The following is a 21,711-nucleotide window of genomic DNA, read 5'->3' as shown; positions in this document are numbered from 1 at the left end:
ACGTGATTTCACCGCGCGCCGCATCTGCACAGCGGGGGAGTGCACCCGCGCTAGCTGCCATTTCTGCAGGCTCCGTCTGCTGAACGTCTTCCTCTCAATACAAACCCGCTGCAGTCATGGCGGGAAAACACGGGAATGTGCACCGTGGTAGCCGCCGCGGTGTGTAAGAACTGGTTTGTGCATTATAGACATAGACCATTGCAACAGTTGAAACTCCAACAAAAATTGGGGAAAATGGGAAGATCACGCATTGTGCGCACGGCCGAAGAACAAGCCGAGTATGAGGATAGCCGTCGACAGCAGAAACGGGACTATAACCAACGACAGCGTGCCCGTACGAAAGTGGAGAATGTGGCCAGTGACTTTGTCTCCGAAGAACGTCAGCGGGAGCTGATGCGTGAGTCTAATCGTAGGCATCGAGCGCGAGCTACTGATGAAGATCGCGCACTGGAGGCCGCTCGTAAGCGTCAAGCTAGGTCATTCGAGTCAGCGTCCAAGGGGCAGAAGCAGCTTTGTTGGCTAATCAGCCACGATATGAATGGGTCAGACCGAAATTTTAGTCAACGCCAACGCAGCTTTTCGTGTTGTGCTGCATCGCCAAAATTCATACTGCGGCGGCGATGCGAAGTGCTCTCCGACGGTGGTGTGGCGAAGCAAGTGTATAGCAAATTGTGGCTGAAAATGCCCCATATGACATGCATCCTGATACCTGTCGCCTGAACTGAGCATGCCCGGCTGGTTGCGCTGATTCTGTTAATTGGCACGCGCTCCGCTGTTCGCATTTCAATTTTGGCTGCCAGCCCAGGTAGTTGCAACCCAAGCTCGAGATTGGTTTCAAGCGTTACTCAAAAGCATAGCCGCTGTTGGGCAACATCCGTTCAACTCTAGGCATGATGTAGTAGGTGACTTTAGGAGCAGCCAACAGGGCTACGAATTTGTAGCGATATCTTTTACCGTACTATTGCTTGTCGCGTTTCTCGCGCGTATTCAGTGGTCATAGCGACACTCAAGCTCCATCTTCGTTATCAATGTGATCAGCCGGTCGCGAACAGTGTTTGGTAACAGTAACATAGAATCTAGTGGTAGGCATCGCCCTAAAATTGTAGCCCTGGCTAGGCTACCCTTGTATACAAAGTTGCCAGACTCAAAACACTCCATATGAAATGTGTGAGAGGAATCAGGGGAACTGAGGAGGGGGAGAGGAAGGCTTAAAAATAAGTGACAATTATGTGGAGCCATCCCTAATTTTGAGCATTTTTATTTTACCCCGCCTCGAGCCATCAGAATACTGGTTCTACGATTACGGCAAGCTGGCTTTTTTGCACATAGAGTCTTTGTGCGGAGAAGGATCTTGTATAAATGAACTGGCCTTGGGTGGATGAGACTGTGTCAAGATGGGGGAAGAGGAAAAAAAAAAAAAAACAAGAACTGTAACTGAGGATAGACACGCAGAAAGCAAAAACGGCACATATCTATTGCACTTCTGTAGCTGTTGAGCTTGCACATCATTGCTGCATTGATTGAACACGTTTAAGTTCTCACTGCCTTTCAGTGCTGTGTGACAATTTCTTAGCCTGCATTTAATGTTCATTGAGAACACGTTTCACCTGCAGTTGAATAGCGCAGAATTTTATTGCATCTATTGCGACAATCATTACTTTGCGAACAAGCTGGCCATAGTCACTTGTGGCGGTTTCGATACTCCTTCATGAGTACTCCATTGGAAAATAGAAGGAAAATGGCAGGTGATTTTTTGAAGCCAGTCTAAAAGACGAAAAGCTCGTGAAGCTTAAAAAGCTCACTGTCTACGACACCTTCAAATTTGATGTCTCTAAGACAAAAAGAAAAGAAAATATGATCGCCGAAAAATGTAGTACAATCAATCAATCAATCAACCATTTAACGTGCCCAGGAGGTCTGAGTGCTGGCGCACATATGGACTAAAAAGGAAAGAAAAAAAAAACATCAGAATATAAGTAAACCAAAACAATGAATAAGAAGAAAAATCTTGAAAAGGCGCGTGTACATGCAGGAAGGCGCAAGATGAATACAAAAGAAGAAAGAATGGCAGTTGAACAATATGTGCAACTATGACGCAACAACGCAAAGCTCGGAAAACGACAATTACAGAGAGTTGCAAAAAATATCAAGTTCATGAAAGTAAGCGTTATAAAGGCTGCATTCTCTGGACGATTGAGCGTTAAGAAAGACAGGCAGGAACGTGAAAAGGTCTATGTTCTCTGGTCATCTTGCGCGGAATACGAAACATGATACAACTAAGGAGTTCGGGGCAGGTGAGTACACCGTGAAGTAGTTTGAAACGAAACAAGTCAGCGCGATTACGTCGGCAGCGAAGCAAGGGCAATGACAGCAATCCAACAGGGCTAGAAGAAGGTCCAGTATCCTTGTTATCTTTGTTAGCAAAGCGATGATGGTACACTCAAGCCTCGATATAACAAACTCGGCACAATCGGACGTTTGATTCGTTATATCGAAATTTCATTGTATTGAAATTTGACCTTGTAGGCAAATAAGTTCACTCGCCGATCGATTTTTCTTACATGAAAAGGGGCCGCAGAATTTTCCCAATTATCGGACCATCGAAAAAAAGCAAGTCTGAATGGTAAAGCAATTCATTTTGATAAATTTGAGAGTTTAATACAGTTTCATGCAACGTGGACGATATCTTCATGTCGGCAGTACTAATTAAGCGAAGCAAGCCAGGCTTTGGCGGGCACTCCGCCCCCACGGCTGATAGCGTCGCCTGCACTGGGACGACACTCTCAGAAAAAGCGCAGGCAGAGGGGAGCGAATGCTTCGTCTGCCTCTCGCTCCAATGGGTTACCGAAAATCGAGATTAAGCAGCCTCCAAAACTAAACGCGTGGGGAGGCAGCTTACATGGTTCAACGCCATCTTGGCAAGCCCACTCTTTGCACACGCAGCAGATTACCTCTAAAGCATGGTGCGCGGCTGCGCATGCGCTCAGTCGCGCTTATAGCCATGCGCAGCCACGGCCGAGACATGCGCGAGAAATCGAGGCGCCCCCCCCCCCCCCCTCCGCCCTCTCGCGCGCGCTTGATCGCGTTACCGCGAGCTCGCTCTCTTCCCTCTCTTTCCCTTTGCTCGCGCGGGAAGGCGTCACTCGCAATGCCGCCATCTTTGTTGTCTCCCCTCGCACCTAAAACACTCAGTGCGCGGGCGCGATCGGAACATGATGAGGCTTTTCTTCGGCGGTCACTCTCGTCACACGGCGCGCGATTTGAGAGGTGCTTTTGCAAGCAGTCGCTTGTAATTCAGCTAATTGAGCACCTGCGTCCGCGGAAGTTTCCATTTATTGTCTCGGCATTCCTTTGCTGTGGCAGTGAAATTTCGCTATAGTGACATCGCATACAAACGCAGATCGTTATGTTGAGGTTCAAAATACATGGTGTTTTATGGACAAGAGGTTATGAAAGTTAAATACTTCGTTATATCAAAAATTTTGTTATATTGAAGTTCGTTATATCGAGGTTTAACTGTATATGATTAGAAATGTTTTCTAGACTCGATGTATAATGTCACTGTTAGGTGTAGAAATGCCATTCCGGACGACCGACACAAATTCGTGTTGAGGAATAGAGATTATCGTCTACAACTTGCATGGATTGTACTGAAGAACTCAACGAACGTCTCATCAAGGCCCTGGTACTTGCAGGATTCGACTGACAACTAAGAATAATTTTATGCGGAACTGCCATATTTACGTTCAGCCACAGAGCACGTATCCACAACTCCTTAGATCCGCTTCGACTCTGCGTCAGTGATTGTTGCGACTTGATATATTTAAATATCCACAAGAAGTGGAAAAATACTGATCGAGAGAAATGTCGGGCAAGCAGGTACAATCTCTCCCGTGCTAGTGACTGCATGCTAAGAATGAGTATGCAAGTTATTACATTGCAAAGTATTAGGAGTGGTGATCAACTGTGAATATCTCAACAGCCTTCAGCTTGCGAATGACATTTTCCTGTTCAGTAATGCTGTGGACGCATTGCAACAATTTATTGAGGAACTTAACAAAGAAATTGTAAGAGTAGGTTGCAGATTAATACGCAGAAGAGATACGCAGAAGAGAAAGGTAATGTTGAAAAGCCTGGCAAGCGAACAAGTACCCATGATAGACAATCAACCTCTGGAATTTGCGCAGAAATGCGTTTGTATAGTTGAGTTACCATATGGGGGACCCTGATAATGAGATAACCTTGATAATTATATATGCCAAATCATGACCAGGAGCTCACTGTTGTCTCTGAAAAGAAAAGGGGACAATCATTATATTCTACCAGTACTAACATATGGGGCACAAATACGGAGGTTAACAAAGTAGCTTGAGAACAAGTAAAGGACAGTGCAAACAAGCGATGGAACCAAAAATGTTAGGCATAACGTTACGAGACAGGAAGAGAGCGGTGTGGATCAGAGAGGAAACTGGGTAGCGGTAGTTGACATTAAGAGAAAATTTGGAGCTGGGCAGGCCATTTAATGCGTAGGACAGAAAGTCGGCGACCCATTAGAAATACAGAGTGGGTGAGAAAGGAGCGGAATCAGTGTGGAAAACGACAGAATGTTAGGCGGTGTGATGATATGAGGAAATTTTCAGGCACAGCTGGGAATCGCCTAGCGCAGGTCAGGGGTAATTAGAGATCGCTGGGAGAGTCCTTCATACTGCAGTGGACATAAAAATAGGCTGATGACGTTTCACAACCTCAGAAATTTGTCCGAAATTTTAACGCACTGTTGCTCTTGAGCCACAGTTTGCTTCGTAGTACGAGGCCGCATTTGTGTGTTTACAGAACGGTGTCTGTCGCCGCTTGGATACCACCATGCTCACCTTGTCCTTGTGTTATATGTGTAGGGACTGCTCCGAACAAAGTGCGTCAGTGTAGCAGAATCGACTACTTGAACCAATTTTATCCGAAACCAGCACGAATGCTTAACCGTTATGTGCTTCGCGTACGGCACTGCGCAGTATTCTGGCGTTCACTTCAACGTGTGTTCTTATGAAGCTGGTAAGTTTATGGAAACGTTGGCGCTGATCATCGCGGTGATGTTGACTTCTACGAGATGCCACTTGGGCTATGAGAGACACCGTAGTTACGGGCACCAGGCCTTGACGTCACCAACCCATGATTTATTACCGGGCTTCAACATCGAAGTATACGCGCCTTCGTGCATCTCGCCTCTGTCGGAATGCGACCACCTGAATCTGCAAAACGAACACTTCACTTAGTGCGAGGGATCACCGTGTGTCATAAGCTGAGGAAAAGCCAAGAAGAAGCGATGAACGCTATTACAATGTGAATGTGTGATAGGGAGCGAAATTTGCACGTGAGGATGTTACGTAGCGGTTTGCTGTCATAAGTTTGGGAGTGTCGGTAGCCATGAATACATTATGCATTTCTCTTTCAGGGCTGCTTTCATAGCTCTACGTGCTCTTGACAGGTACCCTATGCGAAGGGATAGCGTGTTTCGTCGGCCCTCGACGGCATCGTCGACCAGCACCTTAGACTGTACTGGCTGCGGAGGGAGCAGATATTGAGACTATGTGTGGCATTAGAACCGCAGCTACAACCGCGTGCAGTGCGATCACATACTATACCGATGAACCTATGGGTGCTAGTGGCCTTGCCGCGGAGGCCACATGAACTATTTACTATGCAGCTTTCTTCTATTTTTTTCTCCTTTCCCCAGACATTTAGTCGATTTTTAATATGGTGGCGGTGGTGCTACAGGCGGGATATTAGCCTGGAAGAATTGGTCGACAATTGCCTGAGCTTCTCTTGCTGAACCAACTATGTCACCATGTGTCCATAACTCCTGTCTTTCGCAAAAATGTGATGTGAGAAGAATGCGTGACGCTTACACTGCCATTCTTCTGAAGACGGTGCGGTGAAGGGACAAACGCGCTCGCTCTTGTAGGCCCTGTAGCAGACGCTCGGAAAAAAAAAAAGCTGTCGAAAAGAGGTTAGCAGTGATTTGCCAAAGAATGTAGCTTCAACTACTTATACATGATGTGCAATCATGCTATCATTTGACCTCAGTTATTTGATTTTTTGTCGTTTACTCTGAGCTTTGCTTCCTCTTCACTCTCATGTGGCGCCGTAAGTTAAATGCGCTGCCACTTCGGTTGCACCCTTATTTAGCGCATGAACGTTTTGGCTAAGAAATTGCGTACTATCGTAGCATCTTAGTGAATTCCGCCCCTGAAGAGCTTTTGTCATGAATTGAAGTCACTGTGCAAAGTTTTCTTTGCATTTTTGTACGGACAGGCTGACGAGCATGACGCACACTTTATCGTTTCTTCAAGTGAATCTAAGAAGTTTGAGTTGAACGCTTTACTGCATACACAAAGTGTATGTAGCTAGAATTAACTGATGTTCACACAACAGGCATACACACTTTAAGAAGAGGATATACATGAGAAAATTAGCGGTTATAACAAGCTGAACTCCATGAATTCCTAGCACATTGTATCAGGAATGAGCTTAGCAGAAAAAGCGTCAATTCTTTCTCGCGGAAAGATATTCCTTGAGATTGCTTTGCTAACAGTGCGCTTCCGCACAACACGAATGTTGCTTTAACGCGCATGCTCGAAGCGTGTTTTGCGGTGCATCGTCATTTTTCACCTTCCCTCGATTAATTTACTTCGTAAAAGTTTCAGACCCTTACGAAAAAACGAGAAAAGAAAACACGCTCTCAAAGTGAAACGAGCGATCCGAGAGCGCAGCCACTGAAGCGAAAATTTCGCTACGGCGGAGGACAAACAGCTCTCGGTTTTCTCTGCGAGACGCGGTGGCTTTTGCGACGCCGGGTTCTCTACGGTTGCCGAGCGAGCGGCCAACTGCGCGGTCCAAGTGAACGCGTGGAGATTAATGAGCGGCGCGTCGCCTCCGCAAAAATGGACGCCCCGGCTGTAACGCGGTTCCCGAGTGGAGCCCGCTCCCTAACGACGATTAGAAATGCCGCGGAGCCGCCGCCGGAAGCTCGAATGCGGCACCCGCGACGAGGGAGAGAGTGGCTGAGCAAAGGTGAGAGAAAGCCTGTTTGGGAGAGAGAAATTCGCTCACGCATGAAATTGCTTCCATTAAGCTGATGGACTTGAAACGAATCAGGGTCATAAAATGCACTCCCCCGCCTCGCCCCCCGCGCTGCGGCGCGCTCGTCGGTCGGCGTGCGCCAACTCTGTCGCGACGCCGTATACCTGTTCCTTTTCGCGTGGCACACAGTGAGGCGCTGTTGCACCGCCTGCGGCGCCCACAACAGGTTGCGCCCGTGGCCCGAGTCCCACTTCTGACTACGAGGCTGCCCGCCCGCTTATCTTGCTCGGTGGCCGCCCTTCACAAGCGTCGCGAACGCGCTCTGTAGAATACTACACGCTAATCCTGTTGCTCAGAGCGCGGACTCTCCCTGCCCGTGCTCGATTAGAAACGTGGCCCGAGCGAGTTTCGTTAACTTGTGCGGTATGTAGGCGTCGCGTGCATGGCTCACGTTTATATGCCTCCGCAGCGCGCATGGAACCTGTTATTACCGTAGGATCCTATGATCTCGTGCCCTCGCAACCACTTCACGCCAGTGCGCAGGGCTTCGTTTGGAATCGGTTGAACGATCGCGGCCCCATTTGGTTGCCAGTTTCGGTTCGCGCAAATTACATATCGCATTAGACAGCAGCGTTCCACAACATCACAAATTTGTGTTCTGTGCCGAACTTTCCCAGCCCGGTTTCAAGCTGTTGCACCGATACAATTCGTACTTAAGCAAACTTTAGACAGATAGAAGCAACTCCGCACATCATTTTTTTTATTTTGTTTTGTAAAGAGCATCTTTCGCACTTTCAGAACAAAGTAAACAGACCTAGTACTGGGCACGGCCCCAGCGCCATCTCGTGAGCCGATGGGCGCTGGAGGGAGGAGGGGTTTGGCGCGCGTGCTGCCTAGTGACCGCAGTGGCCACGCTCGAAGGTTGCTTCCGGAGACGCCGGCCCGGGGTCACGCTTGACGCATGGCCCTGGTGTCGGCAAGTGAGCCATCGCGGCCCCGCGACTCCCTCGGTGGCGCATTATCTGCGTCGCCGTCACTGCGGGTGTCACATCTCGAATGCGACTCCTCGACCAACTCTACCTTGAAGGCGTATATGAATGCGTTCTCTCCACGCCGCTGTGCGTACGCGTGTGGGGCCGCACGCTTAGGGATGCACATAAATCAACATTCCCATAACGCGATCTTTCGCGACCCGTCCGTTGGCGCGCAACCTCCGTCCGCCCTCCTCCTTGGCTTCCGCCGGGCCCTTCACGCTCGGTGGTGGCTGGCCTTTGTCTCTTTTTCATCTACAGCATGCGCTCTCTTTGTGGCCCTTTTGCGGGCGGCCTATTTTTAAACTTGGCGCTCTTCGCCGGCACGCTTCTCTGGGGATATAAGCGGCCATTACGTACCCAGGGCACGCCCCGCGCAAGAGGCGCAGGAAGAAAAAGAAACCGGAGGAAAGAGTAGTTGCCGCATACAACACGGAACGGCCAAGCAAACTGGGCGCAACAAGCTGCTTGCTTCTTGTCTTTTCCACTTGCTGGCGCCTGTTCTTCCGCTCCTTTTCTCTCGCGCATTTACACGCCACAAAGAAAGTTACAAGCACAATATACTTTTCTTGTAGGTTTTGTTATTTGTGTTGTTTGTCTGTTATTTACACGTCTTGTTGTCAAATATTCAGGGAAAGTAGAAAAAAGGACGCTCGGTGCTTTTCACCCACCAATCTTCCGCTAGAACACTCAAGCAATGTCAAACATTTCGCTGGCGTTTAGTGCGCTCCGCTTAGTGTGTGTGGAAGTGTGGAAAAGTGTGTGCGTGCGTGCGGCGCGCGTGTGTGCGTGTGTGCGTGTGCGTGTGCGTGTGCGTGTGCGTGTGCGTGTGCGCGTGCGCGTGTGCGTGTGCGTGTGCGCGTGTGCGTGTGCGCGTGCGCGTGTGCGCGTGTGCGCGTGTGCGTGTGCGCGTGTGCGCGTGTGCGTGTGCGAGTGTGCGTGTGCGTGTGCGTGTGTGCGTGTGCGTGCGTGTGTGCGTGTGCGTGTGCGTGTGTGTGTGCGTGTGTGTGTGCGTGTGTGTGTGTGTGTGTGTGTGTGTGTGTGTGTGTGTGTGTGTGTCATTTATAAGAGCCACAAGATAGCCAAAAGTGAGCCATGTTTTATCCAAGCCAGAAAGGGTGTGTTCTTGCAAAGTGCGTATTGGTAAAATGGTAAAGGATTTGTCCGGTTGACCTTCGATTCCTCCATGGTGCCCGGCTCAGCCAAAAATCCACCTGACAAAACCTGGCATCACGAAAAAAGCTAATCACTCATCACCATCCCTTAAACAGTTCATGTTACTACTTTTGTATAAGAACTACCATGACTCAGCGCATATCTACACTGATGAATATGTCTTGCCAAACAGCTCCGCTGCGGCAGTCGTGATACCAGCGAAAGTTACAACCATCAAATTTAAGACTACCCACGTGACAACGTCGACGGCAGCAGAGTTCGCAGCGCTCCTTACCGCCCTTCATTATATGGGTGATTAACCGCCACACAAGTGCATGACCTTCTGCGTTTCAAAGGCGGCATTGCAGTCTCCACAGTCACCTTTACGACACGGACCGCGCGAGCAGCTAGTATTGCAGATTACAGAGACGATGCACCATATAAGCGATGCAGGCCATGAAATAACTTTCCAATGGCTTCCAAGTCACTGCTGTATTATCGGCAATGAACGGGCTAATCAGGCTGCCCGTTCAGTCCATACTGAGGATCAACACGTACCAATACCACTTTCTAGAACTGACGCAGCACGGAAGCTTTGCCTGCTTGATCGCCAGTGCACCAAGTCGCAATGGAATGAGCCACATTTCAGGAATTACGGAATATACTGTCTTGATCCCACATTGAGCCTTCGAGTCCCAACAACGCTTTGCCGTGGAGACGACACGCTTTTGTATCGACTGTGTATGGGCCTTGTTTGTGCCAAAGCCTATGCGTTCTGCATAGGGAAGGCCGAAACCGCAACCTGTGACCACTGCGGCCATGAATAATCGATTGACGATATTTTGTGCGACTGCCCATAGTACAGTCCACAGAGGGAATCCCTTCGCCACGAACTCAACCAGCTGGACGACCGACGACTACCGGAAGAAGGAATTCTACACCACCGATGGGACCCAACGTCACAGAAGAAGGCCGTGCAAGCGCTACTGCGCTTCTTACGATCTACCGGCCTTTGTGAACGTCTCCAACTTGAACGCCTTTCGTGTGTGTGTCTCTGTGTGTGAATTCTTTTAACCCTTTCCTCTTTGTCCTCTTTCGAACCCCTATCTCCCAACCACAGTGGAGGCTAGCAAGCAGGACACTAATATCTGGTTAACTTCTCCCTGCCTTTCCTCTTCATCTCTCTCTCTCTCTCTTTGTCCGGGAGGTCAATGATGGCTGTCCCTGTATCATCCGGGCAACGTCTATTCGTTGGAGATCCACCTATTTGCATCGAATTTGCTTGGAGTACAGCCAATCAGACTGTCGAAAGAACTGAAGTGACACCGTCAAGCCACCAAACAAGATTAAAATGCGGGGTCCCAGGCTATTCTGTATCCTACAACATTTATTGGGCTAATGAACGCTAATTAATGCATTCTGTGTTAGGATGGCCCCCTGTGTTATGCGACTCGTTGACTAACGCGATATTTACTCACCGTATCTGTTCAGACGGTCAACCCTGCTCACGTAAAAGAGCAGCACTGTTACTATTGATTCCATTCCGTTCAAGTCGGCTGGCCTCGGAGGGAAGTGAACAGTATTTCTGAATAAAATAGCGAAATTTAGCGCCACCTCGGTTCCACAGGCGGCGCGCGAGAACTCAAGGCACGCAGCCAGTTCCTAATGACCTCCCATATACGCTTCCGCACGAAGCTCCGGCACCGTAAGAGCAAAAGCACCGCAGGTGGGTGCTGTCGGGCGTATACTTGTGGTGCGCTTTGCTGATTACCGGGAGTCTGTTAACAAGAAAAGCGCTGGCGCAAGAGCGGTAATGGAAGCGGAGGGAAGAACCACCTCACTGGGCAGGGCCCGTTGAACCGCGCCTTTGTCGTTGTGTCTGTGACACTGTATCGTATAACATGACCAAGGACGCGATTGGTATGACACATGAGCCGTCGCCGCTGCTGCAGCGGCGGCCGAGTTCGGGCAACTGTACTTTGCCCGTCGGGCCTCATACAGGTCACGTTTGCCGATAATGATGATGTTTCGTGCCGATGTTCATGCGGATCCAACAATAAACATTATGCGTGTGAGCATTACTCGGCAACACCGACGCTCCTTCATGCTTGCCTGAGCAGGGAGGCGTTGATAGTCCTTTCGGATCATCCGCGGTGGCGTCGCGCGCATCAAGAGAAAAAGAAGAGTTAAACGAAAAAAAAAACCCTGCTGGAATAATAAAGCCGGGTGCTTTTTGTTTGATTGGAAAGTGTTGTGACGAAAGCTAGCTGCTGACGCGCTATGATCCCGGTTTACGAAACGAGCACGCTGTGCCACTTCTGCTAATTCTGTACAAATCGCCAGGAGCCTTTTGAAACTTTATGTTCGTTTGCCCCTAGCAGCGCCATTGAGTTGTAATGTAATGCCGATTTTCCTTCTGGTTCATTTTTTTTTTCGCTACCGGGGGTCGCTGCTACAGCTGCAGCTAAAGTGGCCTCAAAACACACATACGTACTCGCATGCATACATACCGAGTGTTTCTGTGGTGATTTTATGTAATTTTTATATCTCGCCTGTGGCAGAGAGAGAGAGAGAGAGAAAGAAACGTTTATTATTAAAAACAGTGTCCCGAGAGAGGCCCGGAATCACCCTGAGGTGGGAAGGCTCCTTAGTCCAGGAACCCTCTCGCTTCGACTGCCCTCTTGGCCCTGTGGCAGATAGCATAATTTTAGTTCTTAAGCTGGTCTACTCGAAGAGGCCGGCATTACTTGCACACCAAATTGAAATGCATAATTCACTAGTTAACAGGAAGTCGCTAATGATGTTTTATCTAAGTGCCTTACCGAGGGACGCTGTAATTGCAATTTGCAAATTTAGCCGCTGAGCCAGCAAGGAACGTCCACTTGATAATAATGCTGTGGATGACATCAGTTTCAAGATATGCACCATTAAGTTTGTAGTAAAAATGCACTCTCGTTGCACTTAATTTTGCGACTAAACACCATTTTATCCATTGAAGCACAAAAGTAACTCGGCCGCCAATGTATTTCTTCGCAAATATGAGAAATTAATGTCTCAAGGTTGGCGTCATCCCAAGAATGGGTTCCAACTGAATCCCACCTTGCGATCTCCCTGTCTAATTCCCGCCCCAGCTACCTATGATGTCATGGATTCGAACGGCGTCTTCTCAGCACTAGTAAACTTTTTTTATCAGTAAAGATGAACTATACTGCATCCTAAAGGACCCAAAGAGGGAACTTGACAAGCTTAAGAACATTTACTTCGGAACAATGGGCCAAATACGAAAAAATAGTTGTAAAAAAAAGGCCAAAATTACTTTGCCACTGTAAATCTTAGTGTTTCTCTTTAGTGTCGCTTCTACTTCAACTGTAGGTGTCTTCTACTATCAGCCTTACAAGCTGAGCTAAGTCATCGACTACTGCGGTGACTTAGCTTAAAGTGGCCAGAGCTAAGTGGCTATGGTGTTGCGCTGCCAAGCTCGAGGTCGAGGGTTCCACTCCGCGCCACGATAGCCACCTTTCAATAGGGGCGAAATGCAAGAACGCTTGTGTACTTAGATTTAGGTGCACGTTAAATAAGCCCAGGAGCCGTGCAACGTATAACTATGCATACCAATCTGCTTATATTACATTTATGAACTAGCCCTCCACGATTCGTATAAAATAATCATTGGGTACACTCTGATTAATGACTAGGCCGAATAATAAAACAGCATTACTTCAAATTATTCACCTTTCCCGGCATTAGCCCTCCGCTATCGGTCATAAAATGTTCCGGCTGCGCCCACTTCACCTGCCTCTCACGCGACGTCACGGAACCATGAAAACTCACCACGTCAAAGACGTTTACGCACTGAAGACGCATTAGTGTGCTGAACCAAAGTGATTTTTTTTTCGGAATAAGTGGCGACTGCCATGATCTGAAGGAAGTAGAATATGGCTACCCGCCGATCGTTCTGGTGGTGGCTGTCCCGAGCTGCGGGCAAGAATGGCTTTCTGTGTGTACTATAAAATTTTTTGTGCGCCAGTACAACGTTGTCGAGTCCTTTCGCACGTAAACTGTATACAACGTTGGTGTGCCAGCTGATCCTCACTGAAGATTCGTTTTACCCGCATTTTTAACCTTCCGTTGCACGCCGCCGCCATTTTCTGCCATTCAACGCCAGCTAAGCAAGGGGAAGCGGACGAATCGCCGATGACGGCTTCTCGCTCCTTTTCTAGTTATCTGATTTCACTGCGCTAGCTCGGACCCACCCAAACCCCCTCCACTTCTGCGCTCGTCTTGCCTCTTATCAGCCAATTAGATAAGAAAAACCTGTCAAAGGCAGGCAACTTGATTTACTTTCAGAGAAAACCAAATTTCCCCCTCTTGACGAGGAGGGCGCTTGATTGGGCTGTTCAAACAATGCTGCGGGTCACCGCCCGATGCATGCGTCGGCGGTTACGCAAACATGACGTCACGAGATTGGACCTAAATCAAAATAGAATAGTTTTACGTTATACGCCCCTAGGTGTTACTACGGAGTCCCCAACTTCCGCGTGCCTCAATATCATATATTGTGGTTCTGGCACGTAAAACCCCAATAATTATTTTTTTTGCTCTACTGGGGTAATGAACGTATAACAGCTATCGCTGTAATACGTATGCACAAGACTACGAAAGACACTTGTGGCCGATAAGAGTGCACCGAGAACATGGTCCTGCCCTCGCGGCGAAATACAGCACATTTCACTACAGATTGAGTGAGCACATATTTGATGCACTCCATTAATAAAGAAACATACTTTGAGTTTACGAGCCTTTTTTTCTAATACTGGTGGTATTTGCCTTGGCGACCGGTTGTATTCTCTGTAGCTAACTCTCATTCGTACTGATTATACGGTAGCAGTTTGATTTTATTGTATAAGTTATAAACAATTATCGTTTCTTCTAAGGCGTTGTGTTACTGTTGACATTTTTGTGCCCATTACATTCCGCCAGCTATGTTGTATTGTTCTTTATTTTTTGTTTATTAACTGCAATTAAACGATAATTTCGGCTACCGCGGAAACTGAATTAATTAAATTACGGGGTTTCACGCGTCAAAACAACGATCTGCTTATGAGGCACACCGTAGTGGGGGACTCCGTAAATTTGGACCACCTGGGGTTCTTTGACATACACCTAAATCTAAGTACACGAGTGTTTTCGCATTTCGCTCTCATCTAAATGCGGCCGCTGTGGCCGGGATTCGATCCCGCGAGCCCGTGCTCAGCAGCCCTACACCATGCATCCACAATAACACCCACGGCGGGTCACCCCAGAAACCCCGGTACCCAAATTTGTAGCTAAGAAATGAAAACGCTGAACAACCAAGAAAGTATAGAGAAAGAAAGATTGATATAGTAAAAACCGCTTGCGATTTCTTAGAGAAAAAAAAACCCTCACCGTATACGAAGAACATGGCACAAAATTGCGAATATCTACATAGGCTTGATTGAGAGCCAGAGCATAATAATTTTTTTGTTAATATGCAGATTCAAAGCACATCTTGAAATCCATGTGGATTGGAGCTTTCCTGAATCGGTTAATCAAATGCTGTATAAACTTGCCCATTTCATTTCTGCGTCTTTTGCGTAAATGAAACTGGCGCCCGCGCAGGTGCTCTCGCGCACTCGTGCTATACAGCAATGTGACAACCCCGACGTCCCCGGCTTGTATTTCTTATTATTTCTTATTGTTTATTTTCAGCGTAGTGGGCCACTTCTTGGCCAACCTGCCGGTGAGAGTGTGTGCCGCAATATGAAAATCATCAGCATATTCAACATGCGACGACCATCAGAAAGAGCTAGTTGGCTTTGGCACGAAATAAGTATGCGTGCGATAGTGGCCTAACGAAGACCACAAAAAAAAAAAAAACGAGGTGCGAGTATTTTTGAGAAAACGTTGAATTTAATTCCTGGCACAACGAAGAATCTGCAGTACGTAAGATATTTTTGTAGCTATAGGTACAACTTACGAGCCTATCAGGCGAGATAGATACTTTGTCGTTTCTTTGCTTTGTGTGCGTGATGTTTCAGAACAAATATTGCGATCATTCATACAGGTTAATTTAGTCACTGATTTAGACCAACCTTATGTATCATCCCAATTTTCTGAGCATCCTTAATTTGTTTGTGGGGTTTTATGTATGAAGTACACGTATTTCGCTGTGCACTCCCTCTTGGTCTGGTTTTCTACTGAATATCTCCACAACACAGTGTCGGGAAAACAACTGTATAAAGATTTCATATCAGTGATTTTCCCACCTCTTCTTTACCGTTCTACTTTTCTTTTATTGCCATAAAGATTTGCCCTTAAGGCATAATTATTGATGTGCATATGTGTATGATGTGTGTGTATGAGGCCTGTGTTGTGTATGAATTGAAGCAGTGTTTTGTGGAATGTGTTATCGTGTATCCAGCGGTGATAGTCAGTTGTGGCACTGTAGCAGAGGCCGGATCGCAGTAGGAGACGCGAGCGTTCCGCTTGTAAGTCTGGACGCGTCCACATCTGGTGGCACGCATCTGCCTCCATCACTGGGACTGAGCAGTATGGACACGTAGCACCCAGTGGTAAATGCGACCAGTCAGTTCCACGTTGAGATCACAGCCGGTGTAAGGGCAAACCCGGCCCGAAGCCTCCCAAGCACAGCTTTCTCCGCCCTAGTAAGGTGAATGGGGAGAGAACAGACACACGGTGGGATAAGAGTGCATGTGATCTGCCGGAGAACATTTTCACGGGCTCGCAGTGAGTTAAGGGGCTGAGGTGCGAGGGGAATGGACGCAAGATCTCGATTAGGAGGGCAACGTTGTACCAGCAGCAATCCAGTGCACCTTGACACAAGCAGCTCTTTTGCTATTCATAGTGTGTATGACCTCGCAGATTTCCATCGCCCTGTAAACCTTCTTGAAGTTTTCAATAGCCGCTAAAGAATCAGTGACTATATCTAGTAGTTTGATTGTGGGCAGCTTAGATGTGGCATCTTGTACAGCGCCGTGGACAGTTTGAAGTTTCATTGCAGAGCGCTGGCTTCCGTAGAAAGATAACGATGCGTGGTGATCGCTGATGAAATTATGCGTAGCACTAAGGAATGGTGTCCTTCCACCATCTGGTAGGATAGTTGCATCCGTATAGACTTTACAGGTGTTAGCGCATGATGCATCGGTGATATTGCGTTCGTCAATATTACCCGTTGTATCGCTGCACCGTAACTTCGCTGGCTTATTAGTTGTGGTGCTGGTAAATTCCCAGGGAGGCATTGGATAGGACTGATTGTCAATCCGAAAGCCGTGTTGAAAATGAGTGTGCAACATAGCGACAGCTACCAGGGCATGAAGTAGTTCAGCTTGTCAGAAAGACACCTTTATCCACATATACAAAAATATTTTTCTTTAAATCCTACAGCGGATACGCTGCCTGTGAAAACGTGGCTGCATAGAAAAGACATTTATATATCTACTGTGAATTGCCGCTTTTGTGATGTACCTGAATCTATATAGCATTGCTTCATAAGTTGTAAAGATGCAATAATGTTTTGGTATGTGCTTCAAAGGACTCTCGAGAAAGATTATTTTGGATAAGTATACCATATGATACTTGACTGCACACCATTAAAGATACGTGTCATCTTGCATGTTTTTCCTAATCGGTCTGCATAGATTGTGGAAGACATGCATGTTGGATAGAAACGCTCAGTTCATTGTTTCGTCGAAACTTCACTAAGCTCAAATGATTGCTCACTTGAAGGACCTATATGACCTAACAGAGATTCAACCAGACTTGCACTACATCTTAAAAAATTGCCTGTCGTTGCCGCTACACTCAGTGCAAACCTTGTAACGTTTCTGTGGTGCATGGTGCGCACATTGGGGTTTAGTTCCTGTCTAGGCCACCCACATGTGATGTCTTGGCTGGTGCCAGCACTTTTCTCGTATATAGTAATATACATGATGCAATAACATCATGTAAGAATCAAAGTAAAAAGATTGTGGCCTAAGGATCAGAACATCAGGCTTAGTTTCAACAACAACAACAACAACAACAACAACAACAACAACAGTGTTGATGATGATGAAATTTATTATGTTAGAAATGAAGAATAGGGAAATGCGCCAAATGGAGTGCGTTCATACTGTTCTGCCTAAATGTGCAACAACTGCAGGGAGAAATAGTGCTTAAAAAGTGACACTAGAAATTGTATTCTTGTACTTTTCCCTTGCTTTAATTATCATCACTGAAAGCAAAAACGAGAAAAAAATATGCATATCGGAGAACATTCGAGGAGAAGTTTTTCTTGTTACCAAGCACACAAAGAGTTCCAGTACTAACAGGCGTTACTAACTCGTTGAAATTTTGCTATACATATGACATGCGGCTCAATGCTACGAAATTAACGCCATTTTAGTCATATTGTGTATTTGTCTTGCGTCAAATTAAACGTTAATGTTGACAAAAATTTTACCCTAATATTAGGGCTACCGAAGACGCAGCGATCTCGTTCTTCCTGATCTTAACAAAAGAGAAAAAAAAAAACTGTGACTAAGAAAACAAACGAAGAACACTTAGAACACTGGCATAGTTGCTTGAGTCGCAAAAGCGGGCATGGAGAGGAATCGACGCCCTTCGCGCTTTCCATGCTTCTTGACTGAAAATGAAAAAAAAGAGAGAAAAAGAGCACGACATCGAAAGCTGAAAGCAAACGTGCTCACTTTTTACCAATTCGCGACGCGTAATTAGTAATCGCGAAACGCAAATCCTGTTCCGCTACTTCGTACGTTGGCCTCGCCGTTTGTCACTCGGCGCTGCTGTACCGAGGCGACAAAAGAGTACGAGAGCGAGGCTTATTTCTTGTTCTCGGCCGAACGGACGAAATAAAGATGAATTCGTTTGGAGTTGAAAAAAAAAAGAAAGTTTTCCTTGTTATGCAAAACCTTTTCTCCGTCTTTTCCTTGCACTGTACCGCCCTCTATTTCCGCACGCTAAGAGGAGGCCTGACTGGTTTTGCTTCGCTGTTTGCTTTTGCTCTCCGGTGTTACTTTTTTCTTCCCACACCGTCCCTTTCTCCAAGGTAGAGGCGCCTCAGCGCCGCCTGCACATTCACTGCGCACCCCCTTCCCCCTGGGAAGCAACGTTTTCGCTCAAAGGCCGAGACCGGCTCCTATGATTACCATCCAAATGAGCGCTGGCTGGCGAGATGGGCAGCGAGGGAGCGACCCGCAAATGCGAGCCACGGTTCCTTCTGGGCAAACAAAGTACGTGAGGTGCTGTAGCAGTGTGTTCGGTTTTAAAGACTCACCCCCTGATAATTGCAACGGCAACGGAAAGTGAACGTACTCTTGTTTCGCGAAGTACCTACGAGACAACGCCGCTGGCTGCCACTATCATACCCCCTCCTCTTTGATTTTCATTTATACTATCTATTTGCTTTCGGTCCCTTGTCTAGTTTATTGCGCCGCGGTGCCAAGGGGGGACGGGGGGGGGGCGCCTACGAATTGAGCTTTTTCGTGGGCTCCCCTTGTCTGCCGAAGGCTGCTCATGCATGCGATGTATTCAGAGCGAGTTTCTGCTGCTTAGCGTCTGCTGAACCACCAAGAATTATTTTTTTTGTTTTTCTGCAAGCTCTATCGAAAAAAAAAATAAAGAGGACAGTTCTGTAACTGATCGTGTGGTTTTCCTTTCCATCGTATTTTTTTTCCAGTATAAAGGTAAAAATCATTAACACTCAGTGTTTTTTTATTTTTTTGTCTTGCCGACCGCGTCCATGCCATGTGTAACCCAGTTGTAGCAACCCTGTTGTTACGTTCAATGCCACCTGCCACTGCTTAGACTTTATCCACATCTGACGTTTTCTCGAGCAGTGTGATTCTCTAACCAGCAGTTTAGATTGCATCGGACGCCGGATAGTACAAAACTGGGTAAGCCCCACCATAACTTGGATATTTCGCACACAGAGTATCAACTGTGGGAGTGCCCTTGCTTTGTGGCAGCTGTAGCAATACTTTTTTACGCATTTGAATTTGATGTGTCATTTCGCATTTGAACTCTACGTTATCGTGACAGACACTCATCACAGGGTATTTGTTAAGTTGGTGTCTGTGCTATGTGCATGCAATTTTTAATAAAAATGTGAAATTTATTATTTGATGCGCTTGATGGCTATTCACATATCTTGCATTTTGTCTATTTTGATTGCTTGTGCCGTTGCAGTTACAGTTCTTAAACTTTTATTTGAGTTCATATACTTTGAGTTCATATCTGCTTTCCGCAGCGTTTTACTAGGCCTTTTTTGTATTTGACTAAATCGCGCCTCTCTTGTGCGGTACTGAAGTCAATTTGTATAAAAAGTTCAACGCACTACATGTGCACTAGTTTTGTCTACTCAAATAATACAATTACTACTAAAGCAGCTTGTCTTTGAACAAGTTGTTTTGTACCTGCAGCAAAAAACATATTTCTTTTTGGGGACTGTCATATTAAGAATTAAATCCATATTCGCCAGGCTCTATATCGCTCTGCGAGTGGTTAGAATGCACTAGCTTATGAAAAGTCGGGAAGGTACGTTTTTCAGGAACAAGTCCGAGTTAGTCCTGGTCAACGATTAATCTGTTTCGCTGTTTGTCTGACTTTGTGTCTAATGCGTTTCTGCTTGAGGCGGCACCCGGCACACACTTGTGCAGCGACCGTACGGCTTATCGCCTGATCATATTAAAGCGAATCTTTCTTTGTCTCTTCCTCCGACTTTTCCACTTCTGCTGCTGCGGCTGCTACTGCTGCTGATGTCGTGCACGACACGTCGGGAGGTTGTTCAGGGCGTGCATATACATGGCAGGAGCGTGACAGAGAGGAAAAGCGATGCGAGAAACTCGTTTGGAGCTTTCCATCGCGTTGCATGTGCACAATGCCCTCTGGAGTTCCCTGGGCATCGCCACAATACCCTTTTGACAGCTGTAATTATCCGTGACACCACTGCTTTTGAAAAGCATTGCAGAAACTCCTGCGCTTACTTGCAGTGAATGGAGGCAGAGAATAGGTAGAATCGACGCAGCCACGAAACGAGCGAGTGACAGCCTTGCCACTCATCGCTCGCAGTTCCCATACATGGGGCTGAGGGAAATTGAGGTAGTGTACGGTGCGTTTCTGCTATTTCTGAAAAATAAATACCATGCATGTTTGTCAAGCGTACGAGTGACGCAAGCTGCGCAGACGCAAAGGCGCACTGAAGCACCGTAGCGTTTAGGCGACACTATGTAAGTGGTCGCACGTGAACTCAGCGACTCTGTGCCCGCTGCGGTAGCTTTATGGCTATGACATTCCTCGATGTTGCGGGTCCGATACCGACCGTGGCAGCCGCATTTCGACGGGGACGAAATATAAAAAAAAGCGCTCGTGTACTAAGATTATGGCGCACGTAAACAACTCCCGGGGCTGAAAATTGATCCGCAGTCCGTCACTATGGCGTATCTCATAATCCAATTGCGGTTTTTGGCATGAACAACCCCATATTTTAGTTAAGTTGAACACCACTGCCACGATGCTGTGTACCGTGGGAGGCAATGAAAACGCTAACTCTCGGAGGTTATGAACAATGGCACACAGCAACGCCTCAAGGAAACACGTCTCGTTGTATGTTCTGTTTACTACGCAAACATACACAAGTTGTGCAGACAAACAGAAATGGTGTGCACAAGCGAACGTTTAGCATTAACTCACCACTCTCGTATGACACTAAACGCTGAAGAAATTAAACATTCGTCATCAACGTTATCATCATTCAAATCATCATCATTATCATCAATCAAAGCAAACAGCCCAGAAAGCTTCCCTTACATCGATTCCCACAGTGCGCGGGATCCGCATAATTTACTCACAAAAAATTCTGCAAAATACTGCAGAATACTGAAAAGTCTAAGGTCAAAACTTTGTTCTGTTTACCCTGTTTAATCGACGACGCCTTAACTCTATTTACGAACAAGGCTGCCTGATATTTGGTCTCGGAACAATCAGTTGGTAAGCTGAGCGGAGAATAGTTTGACTGCTGTTGTTTAAAGACATTTATAGACATAAATAAGAGATCCCACCTGAATATGTTTGTTGATTAAGTGTATTGGCTTTGTGGAACTGACAGAGTTATTCCCGGCATCTGGCTCACTTTCTCGGTGCGTCCTTTCTCTCACGTAATAGCTCCACCTTGTAACACCACTGCCTTACAAAAAAAACACTCTTTACTGAGTATGCCGCATTGTTCAGTGGCCTGGAGATTCTAATTTTGCGAGCGCTATCGAGAAGTACAAGGAAGTGTACAGGATCGAGGGCATTCGCAGTAAATATTACAGACAAAAACCTAATAGTTCCGACGAGAGTATACAAAATACTTGTGCAGAGCGGGAAATTGCTTGTTTTGAAGGGTCGGAAAACAAGCTTCTTTCAC

The sequence above is a fragment of the Dermacentor albipictus genome, chromosome 1 (genome assembly GCF_038994185.2).
Source record: "Dermacentor albipictus isolate Rhodes 1998 colony chromosome 1, USDA_Dalb.pri_finalv2, whole genome shotgun sequence".
NCBI lineage: Eukaryota > Metazoa > Arthropoda > Arachnida > Ixodida > Ixodidae > Dermacentor > Dermacentor albipictus.
Note: the sequence above shows the minus strand (reverse complement) of the source record.